The following is a 20,828-nucleotide window of genomic DNA, read 5'->3' on the forward strand; positions in this document are numbered from 1 at the left end:
TTAAAACCTGAATGCAAAGCCTGGCAATACAATCCTTAACTGAATGAAGAGCATTGCATTGCAGAGCAGCTCTAAATGGGGTTACGGCTATGCTTCCTCTTAGTGTGTTATCTTGTTTGATCATCATGATAGCATATTTTGCTCTTCCTCATTTGTCTTCCTTTTGACTCTACAGAATAATCTATTCCACACAATTTCAGGTCTAGAGGCCTGAAATGCAGGACCGCTGGATCAATATTTGCCAAGTTTAAACTACAGGATTATCCATCTGTCAGGCTCCCAACAGAAGCTCTCAACTGTGACATAAATCTTTCACTGTCCTCCACCATTTGAGAAGGTCACACCTCCAGTCTTTGTTTTATTGTACACCTTAAGGATGGATTAAACAGTCGATAATATCACTCCTACACTCAGTTGTGCATCATTTAAAGCTCTGTTTTTTTGAAAGTGGAAGTCAACCCAAACATATTTTTTTCAAGAATATGTCCTAAGGCCACTAGAAAATAATGTCACTAGTTGAAACAATGCATTTCTGATTAATATTACATTTGTTGATTAAGTGTTAATCCATCAGGTTTTAGCCATTTTACGGGGCGGCCATTTTGTTACTTCTGTCAACTGAAAATGACAGTTGCTCAGTGTTCAGTGTTCAAACACAATAATCAGAATGCCTTGTTTCAACTAGTGACATTATTTTCTACCACAATGCAAAATAATAAGTTTAGTTAGACTTTTACAAACGGGAGACAAGGTACAGCACTCCGCCCATTGCTATGTGAAATGCATCATTTCTGGTGTGTCATTTCCAGTACGTCGTTTTCAATGTGCCAGTGGGGAAGTGTCGCTGGTTGTCACAAAATATAATACGATGAGGTCCTCGAGTTACGAACATCTGACTTAGAACATTCGTAGATGTGCACAAATGCTGACTGATGTCCATAAATGTCATAAATGTTCATATTGTGTTCATAAATTTGTATATTTACCTATGAGCCACATACTGAAGAGTATTGAAGCTTTCCTTTCTGCCACTACCTACGCTGAGCAGTACCGCTCCATACGTGCATTTGCAACACTCATCTGCATGAGAAGAAGAGGAAGACCACTGCGTCAGTTTGCCAGCCACCTTGAAATACAAAGAAGAAGAAGAAAAAAGACCACTTAGGCCACCAATACATGCATATATGACGTTTTGTTGTTTGGTACAATGTATATATATATTTTTTTAAATATTACAAACAACTCAGGTGCACATGCTCTAATAATTCATACATTTCAATGTTCAAATCAATATATAGTAATATTTCTAGATTTAGGCTGTATACTGTCCTTCTACGGTAGAGAAGGTGACCTCTAAGCCTCACATTAATCTTCCAAAGTGCAGTGATATCTGTTTTACCCTTGGAAAGCCTGATGCTTTTAGGGTCATAACTGTAAAATCTAGGATGTCTCGATTAATGCATAATAAAACATGCATCACTGCCTCATGTTGGTTTTAGTCCAAAAATAGAAGTCATTCGAGAACATCATCTGGGGTAGTGTCAAAATCACTCTGTATTTCTCAGTTCAAAAATGATGAGGGAAAATACATAAAACTCTAACACATTGTGTTGGTAAACCACTAGTACCTTTTAGTGACCTTCTTATGTATTTATGTTTAAGCACAGTGAATCAGTTTCAGTAATCTTTAATCAAATAAGGGTGTATAGGAGTCAGGTATAAGTAGAAGAGGTTCCCTAGGTGTGTCCACAACAATCACCATTTACGACATGTTAACAGCATTACAAAAAAAGTCAAGTGAAGACATGGATGAGAATAAGGGCAACAATGCTAAGTACTTGGACTATGACCGCAGCACTGTCCTACAAATCTCACTGAAACCTCCTGGCTGATGTCTGGCAAGGGTCATATAAGCCAGAATTGAGCCAGAATTGGACTTGATTGCAAATTTGCTGTTCGATACTTGTGTTTAATCAGAATGATGAGATATTTTCTTGGGACAGGACATCATGTTATTTCACAGATTATTGTTGTTGACTGAAATCCTTGCCCATCTGTTTTTGGGTGAAAGGCAGTGTACACTAGACTGGTTGCCAGCCAATCGCAGGGCACAAGTTGACAAACAACCATTCATACCCACATTCACACTTATGCACAATTCAGAGCCAGTTAACCTACCATGCATGATTTTGGAATGTGGGTGGAAACCTGAGTGCCTGGAGAAACCCCATGCAGGCATGAGGAGAAGACCGGAGCCTAGATTTTAACCAACAACCTTTGGGCTGTGAGTCTGATGTGCTAAACCAAAACACAACTGATCACAAGAGGGACTTTCAAAAGACAAACACTTATTTTTTTGCAAAGTTAAGGTTAAATATCGAGCGACACAAATCCTAAATTAAGTGCCGTTCAGGAGCCCAAGGTCTCAATGAAAATGCTGATTCCCATGTTTGGAGTGTAGCTTGATGACTAAATGGTTTACCTGAAAATAACATAGAACCTAACAGTTAAGGGAAAACACATGCATATATTTAATAGATATTTAGCTTCTTGTATTTGTTATCATATTTGTGATGTTGGTGACTCATCAATTAACGGAGAACTATGCAAAATTCACCTATGTAGAAACACATTTTCGTAGTTGTAGATTGTTGACAACTGCTGTTTAAGTCTGTGTTTACATCATCTTTTCCAACTTCCTCAGAGTAGTTGATATTTCCTGCTATCCGCATGAGACTTTACGTACATCAAATATTCATGTTGTATCAACAGAAAATGGTTAGTCCAAAAAAGGGATGACCTACTTCCCACTTATTTCCCCAAAGGAAAATAACACAAGACAGAGATGTTTTGCCAACTAGAAAAATATTGTACAGATTATCTGAACATGGTTTTAACCAAACTTTACTTTTTTTTGTCTCCTGCAAAACATTCTACATTAGTGATCTTGAAAATAGAAACAATCACTTTAATTTCAGTTTGGCATTGTATTCTTATTTTGTCCGTCAATCTATTCAATCTTTGAATTTTATGAAAAATATAAAATGTAAAGAATGTGTGACATAAGACATGAATCGTGCACTGTTGAAATATGATGAAAGTGTAATCAAATAAAAGACCTTTCCATTTATTGGACCTACAAAATGTGCCTTGCTGGTGATTTTAAATCATCCGGGATTCCATTATGAGTTGGCATTGTAATTCTATTTTGCGCTATGTGTTTGATTAAGTTCTGCCTCCCTGCTGGGTCTGAAGTATTGTTATTGGCTGACGTTTCAAACACCGCTGCTGAATCACTGGAGCATGAACACACAGTATCAAATATTATAACAATATTAATTAGTCATGATGTCACTCAGTACGGTAGGTATTCATGTCAGTGTACACAACCGCAAGGGTACACAATCTAAAGCAATATAGTGCCAAGTGTATTTCTGATATATATGAACTAAAAGCTTTTACTGTAGAGGAAGGAATGTTCTTCTGACAAAATATAATATTCCAACTGAATAAGAGCTTGTGATGATGCATTGTGCTTTATGTAGCTAAATGGCAGTGGTATAAACAATGTAGTCACGGCCACAGTTAAAATATTGTTAATGCTGGGACACGGTTACAGTGGCCAAGATACAATGGATACAAGTGACAACTATGATCGTTCGCTGAGGCAGCACCTGTTATCTAAAGACACTCAGATGCAATACAGTGTTAAATGTGCAAAACATTTTCATGCTGCTGACTTTGAATGCTAATATTTGGCTGGCCACCCCTTGGACATTCCAGATGGGCAACGAACTATGCAGTCAATGTATCACCTTCATACTTTACCAGTAAATAGTTTAGACACATAACAGTGTATTATGCCCACTCCCCTCCAGAAAAATAGCATTTAGGCATCAAGTAGTTTTGGTGTTTTGTTCTTCTTTACTTTACCCTACACTACTCTTTGGCATTTGCTGCAGCATTGTGATGACAATGAATGTACTGTATGGATGTACATATATATTCAGTTGTTTTACGCATCCAACATTTCAACTCCCCAATGCAGGAATAAGTCATTGAAACTCTTCACTCATACTCCCAGGCAGTCAGACTGTCTCCTACATTTTAGCTTTGTGGCAAAAAAGAAGCTATTTTCATTACTCCTGGCATATATCATATTGCAGCTTTACTTGTCAGGCACCCCCTTGAGCAGATCCACCATCACGGCTGCCACTGCACAGACTCACATACACAGTACGCTGAGGACAGCGTTGTACTCTCTGTCTCTTCAAAGTGTGTTCAAAGAACTGAGTACTTCACAAACTTTAATAACTAGGGCCTTAACATTATGTCCCTGAATCCATAGATCCTATCATTAGCCCTCAACTACAATCTTCACAAATATGGGAACAGCAATTTTGAATTGCTTGTATGCAATTCCTATGCCACAGTACTCTACAAATTGCTGCATCTGAACTGTAACTGTAGACTTGACATTTATCCGCCTTTGCCTTTTACACATAACCCATCGGTGATATTCCTGCAGCTGTGCACAGTGGCACGGCATCCCACAATCAAATAATTAGATGTGTGGTAACATCAGCGCTAACATTGAGTGTGACATAAAATTCTTGGCAGACAGCGACAATTTACAGGTTAACAGCATATGAAAGGAGTCTTTGGTGTCAAACTTACTCACACACACGTGCCTCACTACCTTAGTTGAAGCTCTGATACTACCTAACAATTTCCTCTTTTTTTTATATCAGTTGAAGATGAATGACGTCCAATAATTCTTGGCTTGCAAACTGGTCATTCGTCTTTGTGTCCCCGTCCGCGCACGCAGTCATACACAGATGCAGACACACACGCACCGTTTGAACTAAAAGGCCTGACTGAAAGCCCATATTTTAGGGCAAAATTCTAATCCAGGCTTAATACAAAACAAAGGCAGGCTGTCTGGGGGACATTTTCTTGGCTAAGTGGAAGCTTAGATGCAAATGTAATGCCTATTCAAACATGGCTTCATTACACTATTAGCAATTGTTAACTTTCAGATATGGCACACAATAGGACAAAAATTATACAAACAGTGATGTATTAAATTTCTATGACTTCAGCTCTAGTTTTTGTTGCTTGTCTTTTATGTTGTCAATTGAACACATACAACTGCATAAAGTGTCAATGACCATTGGTGCAAATAACAATTTTAGTGCGGTTCTCAAAGAAGCGCCAGATGTTTCACTGGATGAATTTAGAGACAAAAAATGAGTTGCCACCCCTGCGTGAAGGGAAAATTCTGTGGTTTTTCATACATTCATGGAACCATTGTTTCCCCCTTTTGGAATGGCTGAAGTGGCTGAATATACTGACTGTCGTTATATATGTCGTCACAGCCAGTTGACGTCTTGTTTTTGCATGTATTTACAATATCTATGATTTTTCCCTCCTCAACTACTTTTAGAAACTGTTTTGCTTATGTTTCTATGCAGCAGCAAAGAAACTTGAAGGATTTAGAAAGCTTCTGTTAAGAGGAATGTGCCAAAATCCTCCCCGAGGTGTGTGTAACCAATTTTAAGAGACTGTGCTTACCAGTCCTAACTTCCAATGTTTCCTCAGGTAAATGTGATTGTCCAGGTTTACTGAAACTTATGGTGTGATGGGCTAAAAAAATGGATCTTATATTATTGATTTTACTTCTGAAGTGGTCTGCAAAGTCCTCACAGAGAGCATTTATTGGTCCCTGTGGGTACTTGTTAAGATCAGAGCTAGTTAAAAGTTCAAAGGTGGAGAAGAAGAATCTGGGTTTGTTTCCATTAACCGTAATGAGGTTTGAGAAATAGGAAATTCTTGCCTGTTTGACTGTTTTATTGTAGCATTTTAGTTGTTCACATAATATTTCCTGATGTACTGTTTACTCCTTCTCCACCTCCTTCATGCACTCGTGCATTTTCTTTTTGAAATTGCGATTGAATTATTTCTCCACGGGGGTACAGTCTTTGCTTTTGTCGTTTTTATTAAAAGTGGAGCTATTGAGTCCAGGGCTGATTTCAGATTCTGGTTAAAATTGTCAACAATACGATCACAGGGTGCAGGTATAATGTTGGCAGGAGTGCACTTTAAAATATCGATAACATTTGCAGCCACCTCAGAAGATAGGTAGCATTTCCTCACTGTTCTCACCGGGGCTGCCAGATGGTTAAAACCATATAATCATATAAAGCAGACAAATTAAGTTATAAATGGGCATCTGACAAACGCATTCCTTGGTTGTTTGATTTTATATTTGATGGGTGGGCAAACATTACTGAGATGCAACTATTTGCATGCAATCAATTAAAGAATAATAAAACAATAATTTGCACATCTTTGAAAAGACTGAAGACTGTAATACCCCCTTGCGTAACTATTGCTTTTAAATTCTGAGTGTGTTGTACTACCAAGGTTTCCTGACAAATTAATGAAAATGTCATGAGCTATTATCTTTATGAAATGTCAAAAATTCAGTCTCCCTCACATAATATATCTCATTCAAATCAGACCACTTGCAATGACTTGATGAACCGGGCTGACTGGTCACAACACTTAGAAAGATAGAGGAAAGCCATATGATGACTTAAAATAATAATAATTTAAAAAAAGGGGCTCAATGTTGTTCAAATGACAGCCACAAGACAAGTTAAAATACATGTTCGATTGACAGAAGTGTCAGTCAAGTGTTTGGTAAACACCCCAGATACAAAGAGGCAGTCTAATCAAATAGCAGGTTACGAGTTTGGGGTTGCAATGCTGACAGTGCCTGTGTAATTTCTACAAAGAAAAGAGCAAAGTGGTTTGCAATATCACAATAATGCTATGTTGCTTCCCTGTCTTGTTGTTTTTCTGCTTTAGTCACAGTTGAAAAAATACCTTTATCTTTATTTATGAATAAAGAGAGCATAGAATGTACGTTTTACTTCTCACTTCTTTTCAAATATGTGCTTTCTATTCCTTTCAAAAGAAATACCACTGTTCTCTTCTGTGATACCATGGAGCTTCCTTCAACTGCCTGCACAACACTGTAGAGTCCTTTTTTTGAGTCTTTTTCATGTACGTTCCCTGCAGTAACATTTTAGTCAAATATTCTGCCTTCTAGTGGTTCAACACATGTACTACCATGGATTACGCCACAGGACGCTCATTACACTGACGAGGAAAAAGATGGATCGCAATGTTGTTTTGTTAACTAACTGTTGGCATCTAGTACATATCTTATTCCTTTGCATGCGTGCAAGCGCAGTATGTCCTTGTATGGGACATTACTTGAGTGTAAAAATCCCTCCAAACCGCCATTCATGCTCATACTATTGCCGCCGTACACTTAAAGCTGCGACCTGGAAGTGATCTTTCGAGCCTCCTAAAATAATGTTGCGTTATTTTGCAATGATAATTATAGACATTGAAACAGTTGTAAACAAATCCCATCCACTCACGATACTCCCAGCCGGTAAGTGGATGTGAATAGGAAATTAGCCATCGAATGAGCTTCAAATAATGTTTATGAATTTTGAAACCTCTGCAGTTAGCATCCCTCCCACGGCGTCGTGCACAGACTTTTTTTTTTTTGGGGAGGGGGGCGGGCATATGGGACGGACTGATGAGATGTAAGGACGGAAGCACTTATAATGGACGAGGACGGATGGGGTCGGAGGTGGATTATTTTTATGAATAAGGAAGGCGGAACAATGATGGAAGGGTGCCCAGGTCACAGACGGCTGACGTACCAGCACAATAGGGTAAAGTGCCCACCAAGCCTTACTGATCCTAAGTCATAGGCAGAGCAGCATGGTAGTGTGTATGTGTGCGTGTCCCTGCGTTTGTGTGTGTGTGTGCGTGTGTTTATTTAAATTAGCCACACTGTGATATCACAACCCAACTCTCAACATATTTTCTGAAATTGGCAACAAACACCATATCTAATTGGTTGTGTAATTTCACCTACTGTATAATCGGCAGTCACTCCAGGGACCATTCATTCATTTCGTTGAGGAAAAAATTCCATCACAGTGATAGTCAATTCCCTTTTTATTAGAAGAAAACAAGACCACAACTACATAAAAATGCATTTCTAGGGACTAAGCAGATGTCGAAATGTATCGACATTTTTGTCTAAGAATAAAAACAAGACAGAAATGTCTACCAAAGATGAGATCCAGTGAGAACAAATTTAGTAAAGAGGCGGGATGAGTTGACAAGAGAACCACTGATCGATTTTACTACAATTTCAAACTTTTTATATCAGTCAGTTGCAGTTTTCGTCGACTATAATCGTATGGTATGTTATCAACCAATACTATTTTGATGACAAATCATGGCCAATATTAACGAAAATTTTGCTCAAAAAGACTTTGAATACAACTAATAAAAATTTGCGGTCAATATCAACACTGCCAGGGATCCAGTCAATTGTCCATCAAATCGCTGCTGTCCTGTGAAAGGCGCATATGTCCGATTTGGGAATTTTTAAAATGTTAATGCAGTGTCTGTAACGCAGAAATCCCATTCACGTAAAATAAGAAAAAAATCAAAGAAAATGGACATAAATGTTTTTCACAAGACAGCTACATAATGCTCCCTTGAAAACATTTTACACATCAAAACATATTTTTATTCATGTCCATCAATAAATAGACTCATCCATTATATCTCTAGTAGCAAGTTCAATTCTCCTAATTGTAATCTTCTGTGCCCTAAGCCCCACCTCTTTGCAAGTAAATGTTGAAAAACATTTAAAAGGCAAATAGAAAGGATAGACAGATCGACAGATGGACATATAGACAGACAGACATAAATGGATAGATTTAATTCCTGTTGTGAAAAATTGCTGTGTGACCTTTGCAGTTATTTTCGTGTCTGGAGTCGAAATGCACACACCAGGAAAGTTTATGAGGTGACCTCGAAAATGCAAGGATAATGACATTGAATTCATCCTTTTTATAGTACCACTTTGTGTCGGACTATAAATGTGTATTTATTATTAATGTATTTTTCAAGGGTACCTTGTTTAATTGCTGATCATTTAGGAAAATGTGTCCTCTTTGAATGTACAGTCAATTTAATGAGTGTACTGTATTTATTTAACAACGTTCATGCATAAGCTAATGCAAACTATTCTTAACTTGCTAAATGAAAACCTGAGGCCTTTTTTAATATGACAGGGCTTGTCGAATTACAGTCACTGGATAACGAGAGCAGCTGCAGCAGCCGAGATCCTTGAATTAGGGTCTTCGTTCCAACAAATGCTTCAAGATCAATATGTTTTATGTCACCAGATAAATGGCGTTCACATTTTGCCACTCAGAATTGCACATCTCCTCCTTGAGCTGACAGCGGCTAATCTCTGGGCTTTGTTTTTCACAGTGATCCACTGCTTATTTGAGGCAGATGTGTATTGAATCCATCAACCTTTAAAAGTTAACAAATTGTCTAGGGAAATGCCATTTGTACCAGCTCAATAAGAAATGTCAGTTGGACTTGTGTATCTGCAGAGAATTGCAAGTGAATTGGAAGCCCATGTGACATAAATTCTTCAAGGATGTGCACCTTTTTGCTGAAGAAGAATGGACAGTTACAAAAGCGATGCCTTGAAGGTCAACCTCAATGCATTCCATGATGCTTCGATCTTCAACTTGATAAGACTTTCAAACATTTCTCAATAAGATCAATTGCATTTGGATTTTGTTTTTATTCCAGAGTCCGATCCGTGTATTTCTTTTTTCATTCGCATATGTGTATATATGTGTTGCTATACGGATCGCACTCTGGATATATATATATATATATATATATATATATATATATTTATCCCTATTCCAACACACAGATTCAAATGGTCAGCTCATCAGTAAGGTTTGAAAAAGCCTGATAACGATCCTCGATTGGAATCAGGTGTCTTGGAATAGGGATACACCTAAAACAAACTCCACACAGGGAGGCCAGAGCCGGGTTCGAACCCACGACCTCTGAACTGTGAGGCGGACGTGCTAACCAGTCGAACACCGTGCCACTCAGTAAACATAGATTAGTTTTTTTTTTTTTAAGAAACAACTTTGGAGTTGTAGGTTATTGGTTGGATAAACACTAATTGGAACTGAGAGTTAGCTATTATGGGTTGTAACAAACTAGCATTTGTTTTACTCTGTTAAAACTGCAGTGCTTGTAGAATGAGGCAATAACTGCTCCACTTATACCCATTTGTCTTGTGCAGCTTAACTTGATTGTGTAACCATATTTGGTCACTGAGATGAATGTTTAACTGACACTTTTCGTCGCTCTTTAATTTTTCAGGAGTGCATTACATCTAGTGTTTAACTGCAAAGTACCATTTTATTGAATTTATCACAAAGAACTATATTTGAATCGGGGGAGTCAGTCTTGGCTTGGAAAATATATTGGCTTTAATTGACGAATTACAACACCTAAATTAGTCTTCCCCAGATTTTCTCTCTGTAGCATTGGAAAGATAAATGTTCTTACTTGTGCTATTTTCAGCACTGCTGCTCATTCTCATAATGACCATTTTAATATTCATGTAATATAAAGCCCAAAATGTAGATAAAAAATTATGAAGGTCATCTATTTGTTGTTTATTTTCGCTCTCTCTCTCTCTCTCTCTCTCTCTACATGCAGCACACGTACTCACTCCCACGCACACACACACACATGTCATGTCATGTCATGTCATCTTCCAAACCGCTTATCCTATACAGGGTCGCGGGGAGTTGCTGGAGCCTATCCCAGCCGTCAATGGGCGAAGGCAGACTACACCCCGAACTGGTCGCCAGCCAGTCGCAGGGCACACATAGACACTGTCACTGAGCGGGAATCGATCCCACGCTGCCCGCACACAACTCAGGCGTGTGTACCACTACACTATCAGTGGACACACACACACATATATATATATATATCATAACTTGGTCCCCACTTGTGTTTTCTGTTTCATATAGTTTAAAACTGAAAACATTAATTAGCCAAAAATTAAAATTTCATATCATGTTTACATCTTTACAGGAAAGTATAGATGTCTGGCGGTCACATGGGCCACTTGGCCAATCATAGTTGTATTTCCTGTGATGCCACATGGTCACATGGGCTACACGGCCAATCAGATTAATTAACACTGTATTTAATGTTTTGGTCCAAGCCGTTATAAGCAGCAAGAGTGATGAACTGCACATTTATTCAAACTTATTTCCGTTAGTTTTTTTTACTCTGCTTACATTACGGTTCATATTAAATCCTGTGTGTGTGAACTTGTAGAAGCCCTCTACTAGGGCTGTTTGAGTTTGCCTACCAAAAAAATCCCGATTATTTTCTCTCAAACACGATTTTATGATTACGATTACGATTTCTTTGTAAAATAAAAATATCAATGAAAAATGAAGGATTTTGAATGTCTTTTATTTAAACTGAATTGTTCTTTCTTTGAACTCAAAATGGCAGTCAATTTAACTTAATACACACAGAACAATCCATTGGAATTAACAGCATTTTACTTACACAATAGATTTCAGATCTGTTCTTACTCAAACCAATAATGAAAGAAGAAGGTGCATATACCATCTGAAATGAAATCATCAACATGAGAGAAGGCAGACAGTCAAGTCAGCAGTCAGCAAGTCATTTGCCAGCTAGTGACTAGCCTTTCACCTTTCCCCCTGGTCTTACTTAAACATAAATTAATGATTAGTGCAAAACTGTCACTTAATAATACAATGCACTGTCAAGCTTATAAGTACAGATCCACCGGCTGGCCAGAGGTCCGTTGTAGAGGAGAAAAAAAGGGATGCCTTTCAGACATTGAGTTACTTGCTCGCGGGTTGTATTGTACATGCAGGGCACACAAAACACTACAGATCTATATTTGCCCGATGTATTAATTAAACGCTCACTTGCCTGAGCAAATAGCAGAATCACCGGTAGCCATGGATGGTGTTGTAGTTTTTCCGGTATGCGCTCTCGTGGGAGGAAGCGGAAATTCAGAGGAAACTACGGTGGCTTAGATACACCAAGAATAAAAAATCGAACGTGTCGATTTGAACGTTTTTAACATCGTTTTATCCAGAAAATTTGGTTTCAGTTCAAAATCGCTTAATCGAGCAGCAATACCCTCTACCTCACACAAACTCATCAACAAGTTGTGTGTGCCCTGGTGAGTCGCCTAGTTGATACCGTTCAGTCTAATGACCGTCATTTGTCAGCTACTTGCCAAGTGTCCTTCCTCCAATCGAATGATTTGATGTAGCCGTTCTTCTTTCCCCCACCCCTGCTCCTCTCTTCACTTCTGGAGGAAGCGGCATATTAGCATCATACTGTTGTAAGCGAGTCTTTGAACTCGGGAGCAAGAATTCCTAAGGGATCTTAACATGCTTCTAATTTTCTATACGCCTCCCTTTGAGGAAAACATTTGAACACCCCTGACCCAGACATTTAAAAGATTGGACAGGCATTCACAATTAATGTTTTTATTTTTTTATTACAAAGTCTGTGGTTTCAAAGCAAAGAGACCAATTTTTGTACTTTAGTACTCAAACTTAGTCATCAGACATGAACATGTTGTCTCCTGACCGCGGATCAAGCCAAACCTGATCATAAGTTCAATAGAGGCCACATTCTCTTCATGAACATGGCAGAACACCGGCAGAACACCGGCAAACCTTCAGATTTTTTTTTTTGTCAGATCAAGGTAACAATTAAATTATGAAGGTGACCTTTCTGTCTATACTTTGAACGGTCAGCAGCCAAGACACAGAATGTCCCTTCTTATCCACCACGCACCAGTTTGCCAGCTATTTGACAGAAGCTTTCACTAGATTGATGATCTTGTTTCCTCCATTAGGCAACTTTTTGACCACAAGCTCAGCATAGTACTCATTCCAAGTAGTTTTTGGCAGCTTGGATGTCTTTCTGATAATGAGGGAATGAGTGTTTGTATACAAAGATGATGAACACAGTTCAATGGCTTATTTTCTACTCACACTAGCAATTTCAACTTCTCCGTGCTGTCATTGATGTAGGAGTGGTAACCTACATATTCCTTAACATGGAATCCTTTGAGAGAAGCAATTTCGCGGACCATTTGACAGTGATAACTTGGAACTTAAATAGACACAAGAACTAAATTAGTTTTTAGCTTCCACTCAGCACAATTGTATATAACACATCAAACTAAATTAGATTACATACGTACACATAATTGAAACAAACTACAAGAAACATGCTCAGTTATCAGTTGTGTGCTTACAATTTAACCCATTAAGGCCTAAAGCGCCTGGCTCAACATTTCCCTAAAACCTATGGACGACTATAGAATCGCCCTCCAAAACCTGAAGTATCCCAGAATTCTGAATTTTAAAGATGTTCCCTTTCAAACAATACCTTCCCATGATCCATGTTTTTTGGTTGACTTTGTTTCAATTCCATTTAGTTTTGTCTCATGTCTTGTTTTCCTGTGTCCCTTGTTAATGTTGCTTGTTAGGTTTTTGTTTCTATTTTCGCCATCAGACACATCCCTCCAGCCACCCGTGCAATATGCAGGTTCGGTTGGATGTTTGTACAATACCATGTCAATATGTTATTGTACAAACAATTACACAAAACACAGAGAATATATTCAGTAGAAGTCCTGTTTTGTAATTAGCTTCAATCTTTATTTGTATGCAATATAATAATAATAATTTTAATTAACAGTTAATGCCTGAGTGTGTTCTATTTTGGAATCATATGTACTTGGCATAAAATCCAAGGTTAATCACCTTGAAAAACACTGAAAGTGTTCAGATATTGGAGCCCTTGCATTCAGGTCAGGGATAATGAGTGAGATCAGGGTTAGCTTGTTATTTTGTAGGATTATGCAAGGGAGAGGGCATAAATGAGTATGAACATGTAATTCTTCTGACAGAGTTGATAGGTAAAAATGAAGGGGAACAGTTGTGTGTGAAGCATTGCTTGGATGCAACAGAAAATATATTTCCACTTTTATAAACTGGACCTGCTCCATTGAGTGTAGACGTTCGTTTTTCACAATCCCAAGATTTCTCCTCTCTAGTGATCTGAATATTGGCCTTTTAGTGTATTGTTCTGGATTTATAAATTACATCTACAAATGTATACAATGACGCCATCCTATCAAAAGACTCAGTAGTAATTTTTGGATTATCTTCTGATGTTTTACATCAGATTTTGGCCAACTCACATTTAGTTTGAAAATTGGGTGAGCCTGGTGATGTCAATAACGACACCATTAACATTGCTATTGTTTCCTTAGTTGCTTAGCGTTATTTTCTCTTGGGATTTGAAGAATTAAGTGAAAGAAAACAAAACGGGATGGGCCAAGGAAGAGGAGTGTAATTTGCAGTCGCAATTGTTTCAATGATTCTGACTTCACAGTTGAAGGGATTTTTGCCGGCATTTGGAGTGAAATGGCTTATTTTAACCAATATCCATTGCTGTCCCACTCCAGAGATGGCTTCTTACTAAACTTCAGTTTCCCATTATCCTCGTGCTCGGCTGTTGGACACCTCCTTCACAGGAAATCATTATCTCAGTACCAGGGTTATAGACTTAATCACTGTCCCGTTGCAGCCATCGAGGCTGAAAATGAAGGTATGCAGATAATTTCCTCGTTCTCTTACATTGAGACCCGATGGAGAATTTTATTGTGTTTGATATTTTCAGTGGGCGGCACGGTGACCGACTGGTTAGCACGTCCGCCTCACAGTTCAGAGGTTGTGGGTTCGAACACGGCTCTGGTCTTCCTGTGTGGAGTTTGCATGTTCTCCCTGTGCCTGTATGGCTTTTCTCCGGGTACTCCGGTTTCCTCCCACATTCCAAAAACATGCAGGTAAGTTGATTGTACACTCTAAATTGCCCCTAGGTGTGATTGTGAGTGCGGATGTTTGTTTGTCTCTGTGTGCCCTACGATTGGCTGGCAACCAATTCAGGGTGTCCCCCGCCTACTGCCCGAAAACAGCTGGGATAGGCTCCAGCACGCCCCGCGACCCTTGTCGCCTAAGCGGATTGGGTAATGGATGGTTGAACGATATTTTCAGAGATTAAACTAGGCATAAGTACACACCCACATACATGTTTGTGGCAATTGATAGAAATTTTGGACATTATCTGAAATACAGTGTTTTAATTTTGAACTATAGCAAGTGTCTCAATATCTCCCTATTATGACACACATAGACATGGAGGCCTATCGATTTTTGCGATGTAAAAGGAGTTCTCTAAAGGCAATTAATTACAGTATTTACTGATTGCTCCAAAACGGATTGATACTATTGAAAAACAATGACAGTCACTGAGCAAAAGATATATAAAGAAAACTTGTTTGTGAAATTTCACCCATCTGGATTATATCGGTCCTTTAAATTGCTTTTGTCAAAGATGAAATGGAGGGTTTCTCCGAGATTTGGTCCAATGGTGTAATAAGAATGCTTATATACACTTATATATTGGCTGACACTGCCACAAGACAAATAATAATACATTTTTATGCCAATTAAAACTAAAATTGGCATGCTGATTTCAAAATTGCAATCAACATTTTTTCTAGCATGACAGGTTTTTTTCTCCAGAGTTTATCATCAATAAAATTCCAATGATTCACTGTAATAAGACTTACCATCTTATTGCGATTGGACTCATCTACAGCTACGTGGCAACTTGTATGCAGTCACAATTGAGACAGTGCGGTGAGAGGTGTGGGCTCCCTATACCTATGCTCCCAATAGGTCTGTACTATCAATATCTGCAAACAGAAAACGATCATAATTGGAATTAAGAGGATTAGTGCTGTCTTTTCTCTTAACCTTGCAACCGTAAGCATACAATTGAAAGTTCTATTTCGTTTTATGCAGTTTTTTTTTGTTTTCAAAGCTTGTAGCTATTCCATCTTAGTGTTTTATTTACGTACATTTACATTTGTCATATTTTGAAGAAACAGGGGTCCTATAGCTCAAAAACTTGACATGACTGCAAAAAACTGAGGTCAGTTGTGGAATCTGCAACCAACAATTGGTTAAAGACAGCTGTCGGACCTTACTCACAAGAATTGTGTTCCCAGTATAATCAGTCGGCTATATAAATGACAACAATTTTGTAACATTCATATTTAATTAAAAAACAAAGTCAAACGACTAAGATATATCACAACATGAATTTACACAGTTGTAAACTGTGACAAAACACTTCATGGCAAGCTCAGCAGCACACTCCCATGTGTTGCCTAACATGGTTCAACCCTGGTCACCTTTGCTATAAAAGGCTGAACCGTCTACAAAAATAGGGCCCAAAGTTTCCACCATATACCATAGTCAGTTAAATCTCTCTTTGTTCGTAGCCCTCAATGTGACACAAAAGTGTAGGCCATGGCTGGTTACAAATCATGACTAGAGAAAGTCAAAGGGCTGAATGGCAAGGAACCACTGTGTTATCTGTTTTAGAGAAGTCACGGATGCTCAGAATTGGTTCATGCCACAGCGTCGTCCTCAGGTCTGTATCGAAAGTAGGCTGGGTCTTTCCTGTCATGTTGATCGGAGGAACTTAGAGTGAAGATAATTCAGGAATAATTTAATATTATGTCTTTGTTTTGAGCCTTTCCACTGACATGATTGCACCCACTTTGCCAAGTTATCGACGGATGACCCACTTTCCGAGGATAAGGCTAAGGTACTTTGATTCTTGTTTAGCAAGTGTACACTTCTCTGGACAAAATGTCGGACCTGCATCCTTCAGTCTTCTTAATATTTCCCCTATATGATTTAAGTGATCTTCCCAACAAGAGCTGTAAAAGACCACATCATCCAGATATAAGAGCAGTATAATCTGCTGTTCCTCAACAGTTTGTCCTTCACTTTCTGAAACGTTGCAGTGGCCCCATGAAGGCCAAATGGAAATACTGTTAACTGGAAATGTCCAAAAGGTGTCTGAAATGCAATCAACTCCCTACTTTACCATGTCAGTGAAACCTGCCAAAAGATAGTTGTCCTACAGCAGACATATTTACTGATGTTCTGGATGAATTGTTTTGAACGGTTCAGTATGCATAGTCAGTTACTTTTTTATTTAAATTTGTTGATGTTTACATTTCATTAGAATTGCAATTGTAACACATTTATATGCAAGTGCCTATTAACTTGTCTTTGAATTTGAATGAGTTACTTTTGAGTTACTTTACAAAAAAATAATCTTTGACTGTTAATACAGTGATGGTTTTTAACAAGACATCACTGCTAAAAGACTGCTTACAATGAGAGATTTTAAAAGGGCATACTTTCCATTTCACACTTGTACTATTTTTTCCCATAAACAAAAACTAATACTAATAAAATAAAATAAATTCTGTGGCTTTTTTAAGTATTTAACTTCCCTCCATAAACTGAAAACAAAACAAACAGCACAAAAAATATTGCCATATTTCTGTCCCACTGGCTCAGTAATCATCATATCTCTTTGCAATAATTAATGTGACTGTGAATGTGAATATTCAGTGGATCTGATTTAATCATTGATGTCTATTCAAGAGATTGTAACTGGTACAATACACCATAATTACTGTAAATTAATTGTACCTTAGTATTGTCTTACTGTAAAAAGCAACATCAAAATACAATGTATTTTCTTTTGTAACCATGACTTCATCTTTTTCATTGACAATACTGTGCAAGTGAATAACTACACATTAACCCATTGTTATATTTTTGTTATTTTTTTGTTTTTGATACAGTGGCCCTTGCATCAAAGAATGGTAGTGTTATCACATTATACTGAAAATATAGTTTTAGAAAAAAATGGTCTCTTTTCAATGAAAGTTGCTTCTGAACATTAACAACCTATAAATTCCCCTTTTGATTTAATTAACCAGCACTTAAAATAGAGTTCAAGATACATCATATTTGAGGCCTGCAGCATGTCTTTTACTGGCCCGCGGCATGTGCTAATAATATTTAATTCAGTCTGTATTAAGCTTGCATTTGCCTGTATTATACTTTTTATTTTTGACACTGGGAGCTGTGCTTCTAAGGCAGGCATGTAATACTACATAGTACATACATATATATTCATATAACACACATGATGATGAAATATGAAGAACATCACAACTGCCATAATATTCTATTACAGAATATATGCTTGTAAGTATTGTTATATGGCATATATTTGTTACAATGTTTTGTTTTTCCCCTAAATATCAGTTGCTCAAAGGTTTATAACAACCACAATATTGATGCTTATTGATGCATTTCTATAGCGTTTCACATTATGTGTTAGCATTAGGCTAGTGGACTTTTAGGACAATGTAATACAGTCTTTTAAAAAACACGTGTAATTCTCTTTGAACAATGTTTAGTTTTCACAGTAAACTTTAACTGGGAGTGGCACGAATCAGCTTGAAGCAAGCACATCAGCATTGGCATATTTTTTGAAGGACTCGATGCTCTCTGCTAGACTATTTTAAAAAGCACATTTCACTGCATTTTTTTTTGGATATTGTCAAATTATCATTACTGATTTTTTGGGGTCAAAATCATGGAAATATATTAACTTGGCCATATCGGACACCCTGCTCGTAAAGCATGGAACCACTACTACCGGTACTCAATAAGGGTACCATATAGAAGCCATTTCTGTTTGTTGTTTTTCCTTTTTCAGTTGACTCAATGTCCTTTGCTCTTTCTGTATGTGGTTTGGCCCTCCCTGGTGAAAGATACTGTATCACTGATATATATATATACTGATATATATATACCACTATATCACAGAAGTTATAGCTGGGGAACTACTACACACACTGTACATAGATAAATACTGCTTGTATTAGTTTTAGGGGTAACGGAAATAAATGGAAACTTTTGATTTGCTCCATCACTCGAATTACTAAAAGTCAGAAATTTACCATGCATTTTCAGTCTCTTTATCCAAACTCACTCACCATTTTGGTCATACGTCAGTAAGTTTTGTTACAGGACAGTTAGGTAGAAAGACAAATAAGAGAGTTGTATAAAGCTCCGTCACACAAGGATTTGTCTCAGCTGACTGAGGACAATACTCATGTTCCTTCATTCAGCATTAGCATAATCCCCTGAGATATCGGTGACCCTGTGCTGTACCCTCTCATCTAAACCATAGTTCTAAGAAATCCCATTACACTTTGAAGATCCAGATTATTGAGCATGTCAATTGGCATTTCCCTTGCTCATATGTATGGTGGAGATGATGCTTGAAATAAATAATGGACGCGTTTACACTGAACCCACAGTTGTAACGCCCCGTCCCATGCACATACACACAGAAAACTCCCCTCCAACTCCCGCTCGCTCTGTTAACGTGAAACAAATATGTCAAAATGATAATGTTTGACCTCATTTGCATAGGGTGTACCTTACTAGACGCAGAACATCTTTTCAGCATTTAAATTTTTCACGTGTACTTTGTGGCACCAGACCTTAGCAAGCTGCTTTGTCATTCCCACCATATGGTATCTTGACAGTGTTTTTTTCACACTAATTAGTCTTAAACAGATATGCCAAGTCCAAATGACTGTAATGTCAGGGCTGTGCTCCTTGCTGCATTTCAAATACAGTTGCAAACAAAACAAGGCAGTCTTCAGGTGCTTTCACCGTCGAGGAAAAAGGTGGGTAGCAATTTTGTTAACTAACTGTTAACATTTAATACATACTTTATTCCTTTGCATGCCAAGTATGTCCTTGTCTGGGGCATCTCTAGAACGTAAAACTCTCTCCAAACCGTCACTCATGCTCACGTAAGCGCCACCGTACACTATGGCCCGGAAGTAAAAGTCTCCTAAAATAACATTGCGTTTTTTTGCAATTATTTTTATTGCGAAATAACGCAAAAAAACCCCTGAAAACTGCAAACGTTTTGCAATAACGCACTCTTGAATATTCTCGTGATGTCCTCTGGTGACCGACGGTGTTTGTGTTGGCAGCTAAATGCTATCGTGGTTCACACCTAAACAGTTTTAAAGAATTCAATCGACTCACGATACACCCAGCCGGTAAGTGAATGTGAATAGGAAATTGGACTGATGATATGTAAGAATGGAAGCGCGGACAAGGACGGATGGGGTCGGAGGACAATTAGTTTTAAGTAAGTACAGACGTACAATGATGGAAGGGTGTACACATGCAAGCAGGAAGGTCGCGGATGGAAGACGGACCGGCAAAATAGGGTAAAGTGCCCATCTCTTGAAGTATGCTTTGTCATGTAAAAAAGGCGCAGGCTTGTTAATGTCGGTTCATATTACCCTTTTTTTACTGGCTTGTTTCCTTGAACAACTCTATAGTGAATGTTCCGTTTTCTTCTTTTGAAGCTGATTGAATAAACTAACCAACCAAGCAAAGTGCAACATATGTGTTTTGTGGCATGTGTTTTTAAAATGTGTTTCTATTTCAAGATTAATGGACAAGAACAAGACATTTTCATCATCATTTTTATTCATATGTTTAAATTAAGCAACTCTGATTTTTGGACCACCCTGCAAAATTTGTTGTGAGAACGTGCTCTCCAGGAACACTCTGGCAGGTGAGATTTTAATAAATGAGGTAAAATGACAATTGAAAGCTGTGTCACTTGCAGACAATCCTATCTTGCTCCTCATATGGTGCTCGCTAAACTCAGCTCCGATTGCTTCCTTTTGTGTGTCTCATTTCCTCTTGCCCACATTTTGCAGCTTTGTCTTATTGCTATCTGGGTTTCACTTTCCACTGCTTGAAACTTGTCTTTCACACTCAATTGCTAAGATGCAAATTGTTGAAATTGAGATCTTCTTTCTGTCA

The 20,828-nt window shown here is 38.0% G+C and overlaps 1 pseudogene; it reads right to left on the minus strand.

Annotated features, from left to right (window-relative positions):
- Window positions 1-12,544: 12,544 nt before the first annotated feature.
- On the minus strand, window positions 12,545-19,786 carry LOC147149797 (uncharacterized; annotated as a pseudogene).
- Between the last annotated feature and the right edge of the window lie 1,042 nt (window positions 19,787-20,828).

Source organism: Filicampus tigris, chromosome 3, assembly GCF_054856515.1.
Source record: "Filicampus tigris isolate MCC_2025a chromosome 3, RoL_Ftig_1.0, whole genome shotgun sequence".
NCBI lineage: Eukaryota > Metazoa > Chordata > Actinopteri > Syngnathiformes > Syngnathidae > Filicampus > Filicampus tigris.